We start from the raw sequence: 13,694 nt of genomic DNA on the forward strand, positions 1-13,694 counted from the left end.
GTTTACTAATATGGATTTAGGACATCTATTAAACGCTACAGGTTTTATTGATAAATTTTCTGTTTGTACACAGGTGGAACAATGGTGTAAGAATGAATATGTTACCCGTTGGAGTGATATGTTAAGAAAGGAAGAGGGTCGAAATGGGCTTAATAAATTGAGAATGTACCGATGTTACAAACAAGTATATGCGACAGAATACTATGTTTCACATAAGATGCCCAGAAACTATAGATCGGCACTAGCCAAGTTTAGATGTGGCGTGGCTCCTATTCGAGTGGAAACCGGTCGGTACGAAGGTGTACCTGTCAACAATAGAAAATGTTTTCACTGTAATGACAGCGTAGAAGACGAGGGCCATGTTTTGTTTCACTGCGTATTTTATGACGGTATCAGGGCAACTCTTTTTAATGAATGTATTGCTAAATCTTATAATGTTTTAGATATACCTGATATCGACAAACTTTGTTTAATTTTCAGTGACTCCAGTGTGTGTTTTGTACTTGCCAAAGTCTGCTTTTTAATTCTTAATCGTAGAAAACATCTTTTATATGGAGAACTTTTTACCATATCATCTTTATATCATTTATGTATAAATTATGTGATAATTTGTCTCTCATAATTCTATTGAATGGTTCTGTACATTCTATCTATGTCAAGTTGTACAAAGCTGTTTTATGTATGTTCAGAAGTGAGACGTTAATAAACTATTGTCTGTCTGTCTGTCTGTCTGTCTGTCTGTCTGTCCCACGTCCATCGGACCAGAAGGACTGATGGTGACGTTTGTTTAACAACACCCGGTTACCCAGGGGTCAGGGGGCCGGGAGACGTACATACTTACTTCAAATATACGTCTTTACTGATTAAATATTATATGTATCCAGATGCCAAGAAGTGATGTTCATCGTAAGTCAAGTCACACCATGATGCGCCCAGCAATTCCCTTCTCAAGTCACGATGTAAAGGTTACAAACAGGATTAAATCGAAATCAAAACCAATCGTCACAGCAGGACCAGTGCCTGGTTGGACAGGGGTGCGTTCTCCCGTGTTGGTTGTGTACTGTGTACGTGGGGAATGTACAATGACTATGTAAGAACTTCATATTGTATCTATCTTGCCAATGAGTTATCGCTCCTGATATGGGACCTCAAGCGAATTGTTTTAAATGAAAATGGTGTCATTTCGAAATTATTTGTTGTTTATATTCCCCGTAGAGAGAATTACTGCTTGTGTAATGGTTCATTTATGTAAATAATACTGATAGCAATCTATATAACAATTCTTAATTCAAAATTAAGAAATCATTTTAAGTATATTTTAAAAATAAGTAAATGGGTGTTAGTACTTGTGTGACTGGTACTGTGTCCGAGATCGACTCACGTGATGTAGATGTCATTGTATATAATAACTGATCGACATGGGTGTTATGCGACTGGAACAAAGAACTGCTGTCGTTTTACCAATGTTTCATGACACCTCGTCCGAAGTGTGAAGAGAGACTTTAGTAGTGTGGTATAATATTCACAGTGTGTTGTGTACCTTGACGACCATCTTTCTTTCATTTCAGTCAGTTGAGGTGTGAGTACAGTGAGTCGCGTGTCAACATTTGGATAACTGAACAGCAAGACGTCGTTTATCTTGCGGTTAGAGGCAACATGTGCAGTAATGGGTGGGTGGTGATGCGCAGGCTTAAATAGAGTTGTTGTGCGAATAACACGCTTTTTATTAAATAAAGATCAAAGCAGCCTCCTCCAGTCTTATCTAACAAATAAAGGTCATACGATGACACCCTTCGTCAACCCCCATTCCCTCGATCTCCTCACTAACACATATTTACCAAAATATAGCCTCGTGGAATCTCACTGAATGAACTACATGTTACGTTCAAATTATAGTTTGGGCTCAGGTTACGCTGAGGGGTAAACCCCACAGCAACAGTGACTGCATGTGTATAAACACACTACAATGTTATATTTATACACTGTAGCAACAGTCATATTTACTGGACATGTGATCATTCAAATTGTCACAGTGTTGAACACATCTGCAAAATCATCATTCCAAGATCCAAGAATGACCATTATTCCATCATTTTGTTTCGTATAAGATTTCCCATATTATTATTATGGTATAAGATTTCCCATATTATTATTATATATATATATATGGGAATAGACACAGTCGTTATTATGGTGAACGTATGTATATGTCTCGGTTATAACACACTTGTAACAACACGTCATCTCCCGGACATGACGTGTGTTTCATAGAAGAAGGAAGTTACCTGTCCAGGTAGGTTTGTTGTGTCTCGTCTCTCACTTTGTCCCCCTACACACAGATAAATCTTAGATATTCAGGGTGAAAACTTGCATGTGTATGTCAAGATACTTTCAGGCTGCTGAAGGTGGTGCCTTTACCTTGATTCGTACTGCGTGTATCCTGAATGTTAGTGTTAGTTGACTGCCACACATTCCTACTTTCGGTTTACAGCGTGGCCGGGCTTCATGTTCATAAGTAATGACCCACTTTTACTGTTAAAGTGTATAATTGAAAACCCTCGGCCGTGTCGCCTTGTTTAACAGAGGAAGGGTGTGCGCTCGCTAACACAAAACCTATCTTGAAACTATTTAGACGACAAATACCTATAGAATAGGCATTATAAAATTAGATTGTTAGCATATATTCTCGTTTGGTTGTACCACCATGTAGCCTGTTAGTTGTTGGCATACATAAAGCTGTTCCTGCACTATCTATAGTTCAATGTTATATTTGCAAGAACCGTTACTTCCTGCAGGTTACATTGTTTGTGGTGTGTCTTTACTTATTGCATGTTATAGAAAGATCTGCAGCTGATTACAGTAATGTTCAATGTGCTTGTGTTATGTAGAGTTGTGAAAGAAACTTTCTTGAGAAGTCAGAAACATATATCTTTCGTTAACTATTCCGGAAAGATGGACCACAGGCCAAAATCGTACAGATACATGAGTGACGACACATGTTACAGCGGTATCAAGTCTATGTAATGACGACGAATACTTGTTGGGGGTTCATGGGATTTATTCCGTCTATTCAGATCGGGGAAATGGAGATCCCACCACAATATGGCTATGGATGATAATTCCCTAAAATATAATATAATAAGGTTGAATTAGTAATATACAATTACAAGAATCTATGATTATACAAACATATTACATTTAATGTTTACCATGAACATGAATTTCAGCATATATTATCAGAACAACAATCAGTTGTATATTAATTACACCTACAAATCCCATTTATATGATGTCATACACATCAAAATATAACAATATATACATACAACTATTAGCACATAAATACCAACCTCGTCTCAGGGACGCAGGCTCATCTCTTCAATACCAACACTATGACCTATAAGTCTATTAATGAAAAGGCACAATTAAGTAAAATGTTTTTAATATGCACACAGACATGCTTTCTCTCTCACACACACGCACGCACACGCACACGCACACAGACACACACGCACGCACACACAGTAATATAAACCTAACACACACACACACACACACATATATATATATATATATATATATATATATATATATATATATATGCACTACATCAGAACATATTTACTAACACTTTCATAGAACTCTGTACATAATCATCAACTAACTCATACAAGATTTTGTGTACTAAAATCCTGTATACTATATAATTTCATTTATAGCTGAAAGCTTCAAATTATTGCTAATGATAAATGTGTTCTAACAGGTACAGCTACTATAAACTATATAAATACTGAAAGCACCTTATAACAGTATTATAGGAGCTATTAACTCAACTAATTAACTCATGCTTAACTCAATTATTTACCTATGTCTAAAATACCTCAGTTAAAATACACACCATTTACATTATGCTACGCACATACAAAAGTTCTTGTATTCTGACACAGGTTAGACACTGAACCGTGTTCACACATGACATGTCAACACAGCTGACTTTACAATGGTCAACATTTCCATCGTTTATGTAGCAACTGAAAGGATTGCTTCATAAATGCCACAATAGTCTTTCTGCTTTCATGACACTGTTACGTGTCGATTCCAAATTGAAACAAAATGTTACCCCAAACATCTGTACATAAAAGAATTTAGTGTGAAACCAACAAACAACCAGCACATGACATACTTTCAAAAAATTCTTTTGCAGAATAAACTAGGTTTACAGATCAATAAAAATTACTGTACAGTAATTATAATGGCAGTGTGCAATAGGGTGGAAGTACAATATTGAGTGACAGTATCAACTACAAATATGAGGAAAGTGGTGAAAGCTTAAAGTTAAGTGATAATAATATTCACCCATACGCAACAGTGGTCAAGCTTCCGAGATAAGCTGGGAATCCGGGGTGATAAGTGATATTCACACAACCACTGGTCTTAATGTAATGTCAGATGAAATGTCAGTAATATACAGATTATTCAGGTCATTGCAAAATAGTCACATGGCATCAATATTCTATACTTCTGAAATCTTTATTGATTAAAGTGATTTTTTTGGGATAAAATTTTGATCAAATATCAAATACACCCAATGCCGTTAGAACTATGAAATCTTGAGTTACATGTTCGCGAATATTTGCATAGTTGGTTCTGAACGCCTGTGCGAATGAATATCTGTATGACTCATTCTACGCAGTAGTTTTGTTATCAATGGTAGCCTGGATACGGGGTTGTAACCCTGTAATGTGGGAGTTACCTTATATCAGCTTTCAATTCAGATCAGAGGAAAACGGGAGTAGCGACAAGGAATGCAACTGCTTTGTCCCAGTGTTCCGCCTGAATGCCCTTCCTTTGCACTCTCGTCGTTTTGTTAAGGTGACCGAAGAATTATGAAGATATTTTCCATGTTTACACATATGCAAACGCACTTTGCATTGTTTGCGATATGTTGGTGCATTATAGAATACAGATTTTTTTCGTAAGATATATCTTCCTCTCCTTGAGTTACTTAAACATTAACCAGCTGAATTGTTTCAGCATAAGGCGCTCTAAAGAGGGTGGACGATTTCAAACAGTCGGTGCTTCAATAAACAAGGGCCAATTGAAGAAATATTTTTTCACATTCATTACTTATAGAAATTTTCACATAACTATGTAAAATCTTCCTGATGTTTTCAATCATACTAAAGTGAGGACCAAAACGAATACAATATTTGAATATTTTCTTGAACTTGCCTGAATTACTTTGTTGAAGGTGGTTTGTGTTTCATGTAGGGAACCTTTTTCAATCGTGAAATTTGTGCAAATTGATTTTAATAATCAAATCTCCAATATCGTAGATTTGATGTTTTCGGTCAGTAAAAAACAGCGCGATGTTAAATAATGAACCATTTCAGTAAATGTATTATCCAAACGTTAAACAGAAAACACCTCAATTTTCGAGGTCATCCTGTCAGTTGCAGTAATACGACCATTCGGGTTCATCTAACGTGTCATGTTATTTGCAGGAAAAATTAATGACTCATAAATATTCACCAATTTAATTTCAAGTGTTTTGATTGAATATTTACGATATACGAAAAAACAAATCCTGTGTAATGATGCTAGTGGACGTTCGGAAATCAAACATGGCGCGCTTCGTCCGACCTCGGCATAACTTATTGCTATTTTAACAACAAAATTTATTTTAACAACAAAGTTAACATTGCCTTCATATATATGCCTTTGCGAAAGTTGACGATCTTCTCAATCGAAGAATGTATCATTTGTCATTTTCCGTTTAATATGACGAAAATAAAGATCGTGGATTCTGACAGCAATTATTTCAATCAGTGCAAAGGTCACCATATGGATGTCACTGAAAGGAGTTGTCTGCTGATAATTTTTCGTTACAAAACAATAAACGTAAATTTTGAAATATTTCCCTTGTCACATACAGAATAAACCCAAATCACAACATAGTATCAGTAATCACCACTAATATGAAATAACAATGTGATTTCCATTACTAGTATATAAATGGGGAATTTTTTATTCCGTTTGATCTTACATGCTCCCGTGACCGGAAACGGTAGATGATGAATTAACATGCCACGTGCAAGTTTCTTGGTATCTTTTATTTGAACTTTTGTTGATAGATTAGGATTACCATTCGATGTTACGTTGAATATGAAGGGACATGATTCATGTATTTGCGATGTACACGCTGATGATTTTCTTTCCACAATAATACGTATTTCCCACGCAATACGTCCGTAGATATCGTCAGGGAATGATCACCCCCCACAACAGGTGCGCGTAATTGGGCGTGACAAACTGTGTTTCAAAATAGCATTCATGCATGGCGGAATAGGATAAGCTGTATAATACTACATACATACATCGTCAGTGTTAGTTTCACATTAAGTTTGGGATAGTTAAAGGATTATTCCTTTTAAAGCAGTGTAGATTCTAGCATGATTTTAGAACAATTTCACGAAGAATTTTTAAATTCATTCCCTAAATATATAGATCGCAATGGTTGCGTAATGATGAAAGATTTGTTAAGGTTTATTTTTTTACACCTGTTCACAGCTTTTAAAATTGTTAATTATATTATCATAATTAGTAGTTATTTTTCAACAATGGATATGTGTATGGATACTAAATATTTGTCAATGCATCAGCACAGTGTTACTGATGAAAATTTAAATTATTATCTCTCACCTGTACATCAATAATGTGAATAAGTAATTATTTTGATGTCAGATTACAATTTATTATTCCATGAATAATAAATATGTCGATAACATCCTTAACATATACATACAACTCATGTTGACACTACTCTTGTGTATTTAGTGGTTTGTTTCCCAACAAAACAATTCTAAAAAAAGTTGTAATATGAATTTGATACATTAATTACTTGTAACAGTGATATGTCTTTGTTTAATCACAAGAACCGCCTTTGTTTGTTTAATCACAAGAACCAGGGTGGCACTTCAGCTAGTGAGTTAGCCATATATTATGAGAGGATGTTATTTTGAAAAAGGAATTGAGCAAATACATATACATTGACAATTCTTGCATTTCTGTTCTGTTGGAAAAAAGTAGATGGAACATATCCTACCTTATTTTATTCTTCTGGTGTCTCACCAATGACATAATGTGTAATTAGTCAAGCAGACCTTTTTAGGTTGTTGCAGTATGCTCAGGTGTGTGACAGTGATACTCATGCATGTCCCTTAAGGAACATGAACAATGATTTTTGGTCAACATATTTTGTTCTACCAGTCAATGTGATGTTTTAGAAACATCCTTAATATTCTAAGTTGTCATTCTTGCAACGACAGACCACTCACAATATTATGTTGTTATTATTATGGCATATCTCAATATAGTTTTCCATATTTGCAGTGTTTGTTCACTTTGTTCAACTAAACAAATCGCAAGCTGGGCCACGCCCAAAAGTGTCACTGACGTTTGTCGGCGTGAAAGTCCGAAAGTTTAACAAACGAAATCATTTGCAAAATCTATGAAAACGAGATATTTTTTACAAAGATTTATACATCGGAGTCAATAAATCTAGAAAACTAAGTTAGATGTCACAAAATGAGTGTAATAGTATAAGGGGATCACAATGTATGTGGAGTTGTTTGTTTACCACCGTTGCTATGATCGCAAATGTTCCATCCAATCGATTATGTAACGATTCCGATTGTTTTTGTTTATAATTAATTACACCGAAATTTGCTTTTTTAGAAATTAAAGAACTTGAGTGTTTCTTTTCGTCAGCTTACAAACAATTATGACAAAATGTGAAAAATGATAAGATTATAAAGAAAATATCGGAATGCATGGCACCAACGTGAAGTGCCAAAAGTCAACAATGGCCGTTTCTGGTCGTTGTGTGCCGAGAAATTTGGCAGATACTTTTTTTCTTTTCGAGGTAAATAAACTACTGATAGTCTTGATTGTTTTCAAGCTGAGCATTTATGCATACCATACTTAACTTAAAATAAACGCAAAGCGTACTCGTTGAACAGTTATAGCGAGTTTCATTTGTGTGTGTCCTTCGACTATGCGCCTGTCGACTGGGTTAGCATTAAATACAGAATTTAAAACAGTTGTCCTCTCTAGAGTTTGTTTCAGTGGAAGTAACCCATATTATGATTATATACAAGAAACCATTTCTACAGTTATGCCGGTTGATTAATTTTTAAATATAAATACGGGCCTCAGAATCGTTGCCTTCCTTTTCACGTCAACCTCAGTTTAGCAAGTAGTTTTCCATGCAGTAATACAGGATAATCATAATCGTAATGTACTACAAAACAATATTTAATAGACAGCAGTGATTTATCTGAATATGTATAAAACGTTTTACCAAGTTGAACATTTTATTCCTGGCATGTGTTACCAAATAAGTAGACTTGTTCACTTGGCAACACATTAAACAATTTGGGTATTTGAATTTGGGTATGTCAGAATTTCACAAACTTCAACATAAGAAAAACTCATGATTGTTATTCAGTGTCTTTTTGTGTTACATTTTATGTACCTATTATGTATTGGATGTATACGTTTGTTTTAAGTGTTTGCTTGTCTGCAATCCAGAAACGTTTAGTTAATTTTCAGGACACTACGTTCATACCCCGTTTGTCAGATACCCCAGAGATGTTAGAGAGTGGGGTAGAAATGTCTTGTCAAGACCTGAGATTTATCTGTTGTGGCAATGGGCCAATCTCCATAGACAATTTAGAAAGATGTTTGAAGTTGGTAGGTGAAATAATTGATCATCTCAGATACAATTGGATTATATATTGTTTTATTTTTTACTCGCACATATTTATCTATATATCTATCTTTTATCATTAGATCATGACAACAATTGAAGTTCTCACCTCAACTTTTTAAAAACCGATAAAAAATCGGTTTTCTCAATTTACATGCTTTTACTAAAGTGTAAATATTGACAGATAGGGTGGTGGGGTAGCCTAGTGGTAAAGCGTTCGCTCGTCACTCCGAAGACTCGGGTTCGATTTCCAACATGGGTACAATGTGTTAAGGCCATTTCTGGTGTCCCCCGCTGTGATATTGCTGGAATATTGCTAAAAGCAGCATAAAGCCATAAACACTCACTCACTTTTGACAGATATATCTGAAATTGTCACAAATATTACAGGTCTGCAGAAAGTTGACGTTGTTGCATCACACAGAGGTACGCCGCAGGTATATTTTCAACTATGAACTACATGTAGCTATTGTGATGCGGCCTCGTCCACACGCGGAATGTCTACGGCTACTGGCATCCTGAAAACTGGTAGAAGTCAGCGTGCAGTGGCAAATACGTTCAACGTGTCACCATCATTAATTAGCAGGCTATGGAAAAGATACCAACAAATCCACAATGTTGACGGCCGTCTCCGTTCAGGTTGCCACCTGGGGTCAAAAGGAGGATAGGATAGATTGATACGAAACCAGGCTCTACGAAATCTAGCTCAAATCTCAGGCTACTGGAGTACGAGTTACGGGTCAGGCGATTCGAAATAGTTTACATACATATCCATGCTCTGTTGAAACATGCTGTGTCGGCCTTTACAAATTGTCATATTGCCATCAGACTTCAACAGTGCACACAACGTCGAAACTGGGGTTATCGTCGCAGCTTTCAACGCCATAGCTATAGACATCCGACCTATTTGGTTTGCCTGACTGAAGCTGGCAATTGGGAGACTCGTACACAGAATGCCTCGTCGAGTAAATGAATGTTTGACAAACCGTGACGATATCACGCACTCCTTATGCAAAAACGTAAACTTTGAAAATTTTCCATTTACCTCTATCGTCCTTCGATTCGTTGGGGGTCATAACGTCTACTGTTATACTTCACTATCATACTTTTCTGTCTACCTTAATGTACAGTGATGTATATCGGAGCTGCCTTGCTTAAGTTGAGTGGAGTGTTGTATAATGTGGTTGTCTGTCTTCTGGGGATAAAAATGTTGTATATAGGGGATGCCTGTATTCAGTGGAATGCAGTTATGCATATAGGAATGGAGTTTTGTATAGGAGCTGCTTGTCTTTACTTGAGTCCAGTGATGTATACCGAGGTTGGCTGTCTTCCGTGGAGGACTGTGTTGTAGACCGAGGTTGCCTGTCTTCCGTGGAGTACAGGCGGCACGGGTGGCCCAGTTTCCGCGATTCGCTGTACAGATATGCGTCCCTTGGGCACGCCAGAAACTTATGGTTCGATTGCCGGGTCGCCGGGATTATGTTTCTAGGTTTGTCAGCACCATACCCATGCTCTTTGGTTTCACCGAAGAGGTAAACGTCAAAGACCTGCATCACTTCGGGCTTTCCTCCCACATTAAGCTGACACGCCTTGATATAACTGGAATACTGTTAAAAGCGGCGCTTTTCCCAACTCACACATTCACTCACTCCGAGGGGTACAATGTTGTATGTCGAGGCAGGCTGTCTTCTGTGGAGTACAGTGTTGTTCATAGGGCCTGCCTGTCTTCACTTAAGCAGTGTTGTATATCGAGGTTATCTCTTCCGTGGAGTAAAGTGTTGTATATCGAGGTCGCCTCTTTTCCGTGGAGTACAGTGTTGTACATAGGTTTTTTTTGTCTTCACTAGAGTAGAGTGTTGTATATCGAAGCTGGCTGTCTTGCGCGGAGTACAGTGTTGTATATATGGACTGATTGTCTTCCCGTGAATTAGAGTGTTGTATATAGAGGTTGTCTCTCTTCCATTGATTAAGTGTTGTATATCGAGGTTGTCTGTCTTCCGTGGAGTAAAGTGTTGTATATAGGGACTGATTGTCACAACCATGTGGGAAGGGTGGAAGACGCCATCTTGTTCAGTATACCCCATACACAACATGGACAGACGACCTCGAGCTCCGGTATCGAGTTTTGTGTACAGTGCTAATCTTGTTAAGCATATCAGTAGTTGCTGCAACAGTGTATCAAACCAGTTGTGAGGCTGTTCTGTCACATGGCAAGGTATGCATTGGCCCCACATTGCACGGACTTCCTCGGCTAATTGTCAGATGCGTTGAGAAGGTAAACATTGACTTTGAACAATTTGCTAGCAGCATTTTTCTCACTTTGTGTGGCGATATAGAAGTAAACCCAGGCCCAAATGATAGCGATAAAAATCTAGATACACAGAAGCTAGAACGAGAACTTTTGTCAGAAATGAGAGCGATGAAGACTGATATATCTAGCATGTCGAAAGAAATTAAAGGACTACGGTCCGATACCAACAAAGTGAATGATCACTTTTTGAGATTAAATCGGACTAAGAATGTCTAAAATCATCATATGATATTATGAGACTTGATATTGACGATGTGGCTGGAAGATTAGATAGACTTGAAGACAGGTCACGTGACGAAAGTGTTATTAGTGAATTGAAAGATGTGCAAGAGAGATTTGATTGAGAACGAACTGGATAAACAGAAACAACACAGCAGAAAGAACAATGTAATACTGTATGGCATGTCAGAGATGCCCCATGAATTTACATCACAGTGCAAGGAAATGGTGTGCGAAGTATTAAATAATAATTCTAAATCAGGTGATCCACAAATCAATCATGATTCCATTGCAGCAGCGCACAGATTAGGATCTGTGAGTTCCGGATCAGCAAGCAAGTCTCCTCGGCCAATGATTGCTAAGTTCATTTATGTAGAGGACAAGGTTTGGGCCTTAGGTCTCAGAGAAAATCTTAGAAAGAATCTCATTGGAATTTCTAATGACCTTACCATGAAGCAGCGTAATGCGTTAAAGAAGCTCAGAGAGAACAATAAAGTGGGCTACTATAAATATGGAAGGCTGGTTGTCAAAGAATGTGATAGTCAATCTACCTCGAAAGATGGATCTGCAAGTGAGTCTACTAATGTTCATGGAGGTGGAGATGCTAGTCGCACCAACGTCAACAGTGGTGACGAAAGTCGTAGACGTCTTAGATCTCACGCTCAGCATCCCCATGAGGAAGGATCCAGGAAATAGGGGTGTGGCCGAGCCCATGGTGTGCACAAAGACTAAACTTTTTTTTTTGGAATGTCAGCGGATTGTTGACAAAGATAGTGGACAATAACTTCATTTCTTTTGTCGATACATTCGACATTATTGGACTCACAGAGACTCGGGCAAAAGACATTGAATTTGTGGATGTATTCACAGATTACATTGCTTATAATGTAAATGCTATCAAAACTGCCCAGTCTGGACGTTTATCAGGCGTAATTTCACTATAAATTAGAAAATCATTAAAATATTTTATAAAGTATGTGCATATTGGTGAAAATGCGGTATTCATTGCATTTAATAAGTCCTTATTTGTTCATGAAAAAGATATCTTGTTGTGTTCAGTTTATATTAACCCAGATGGGTCGTCATTGTATGACAGTAAGAACTGTAGATGTGGTATCACTTTATTTCAAGAAGATTTATTTGATGTCCTGCAGAAAGTGGGCGATGTTTATATAATTCTTGGTGGCGATTTTAACGCTCGGACAGGCACAGATGTGGATTTTGTAAACTATGATATAGCCGAACACTTAAATATAAATTTCTTTGATTTTATGTGTGATAGTCTCAATATTACTAGGCATTCATGTGACAAAAAAAAAAAAAAATATGGCCGAAAATTGTTGGATCTCTGTGCAACATTGAATCTGAATATATTAAATGGAAGAGTGGGTCGTGATGCCGGTACAGGTGATTTTACCTATATCAGTTCCACAGGAACAAGTGTGATTGACTATATTATTACTTCCAGCAACCTGTTTTCTTTGTGTGATAGCTTTAACATTGTCTCGAGAGGGGAATCCTCCCACTTACCGGTCTCATGTTCATTTCAATCACGTGTTCACTCGGCAGCACATGCAGAGAGGCAAGAAGCACGTGTTGGTGCAAGTGCCAGTTATAAATATATGTGGGACACTGACAAGCTGTCTGATTTTAGAGACAACCTTATGTCACCAGGTATTTTAAATATGTTAATGTCATGCTCTGACGTAGCTATGACTGATATTGATGCAGCTATAGACGAACTTACCACAGCTATATGATCCGCAGCTGACTGTATGAAAAGGAGTCTGTTCATAAAACCGAAGTCACAACCTTGGTATGATAAGGAATGTGTTTACATAAGGATGGAAAGAGATAGACTTTTGAAAGTATTCAGACAAGTCAGGGACAATATATCTCTTCAGAACTTTATTACAGCCCGTAATCTGTACACAACTCTTCTTAGGAACAAAAAAAGACTTTATGCTGAGAAGATTAGAGTTAAATTATTGTCACACATTAATAATGCTAAAGATTTTTGGAGAATATTGAGAGATTGTTCATCATCTAGTAATAATATATCACCTATATCTACAAGTATGTGGTATGAGCATTTTAATGATTTGTTTAATAGTTGACAGACCCACATGAAGATGATGGTGAAGTTGACAATGAGTGTTTTGATGACGTTTTTAAATCATGTGTAAATACCTTAACTGATGATGTCTCTAAGGATATTTTAGATTCACCTATCTCCCGAGAGGAAAGCAATTTCACAGCTTAAATGTTCAATGTCTGCAGGGTTGGATCATGGTAATGGTAAAGTAAACTGGGTTTCCAAAATTAGACACATAATTGTGTCAGCAGGATTTGGTTTTATATGGGATCAACAGTATGTTGCAAATATACCTTTGT

At 37.0% G+C, this 13,694-nt stretch overlaps 1 protein-coding gene across 1 annotated transcript in view; it reads left to right on the plus strand.

Moving 5' to 3' along the window:
- The first annotated feature begins 2,268 nt into the window (after positions 1–2,268).
- The window catches only part of LOC124126390, a 33,705-nt gene continuing 22,279 nt past the window's right edge, over positions 2,269–13,694 (plus strand). The window contains exon 1 of the mRNA XM_048387157.1: positions 2,269–2,293. The gene's annotated coding sequence lies outside the window, so the exon portion shown is untranslated. The remainder of the gene's footprint in view (positions 2,294–13,694) is intronic.

This window comes from Haliotis rufescens, unplaced genomic scaffold (assembly GCF_023055435.1).
Source record: "Haliotis rufescens isolate VD_foot unplaced genomic scaffold, xgHalRufe1.0.p SCAF_67, whole genome shotgun sequence".
In the NCBI taxonomy this organism is placed as follows: Eukaryota; Metazoa; Mollusca; class Gastropoda; order Lepetellida; family Haliotidae; genus Haliotis; species Haliotis rufescens.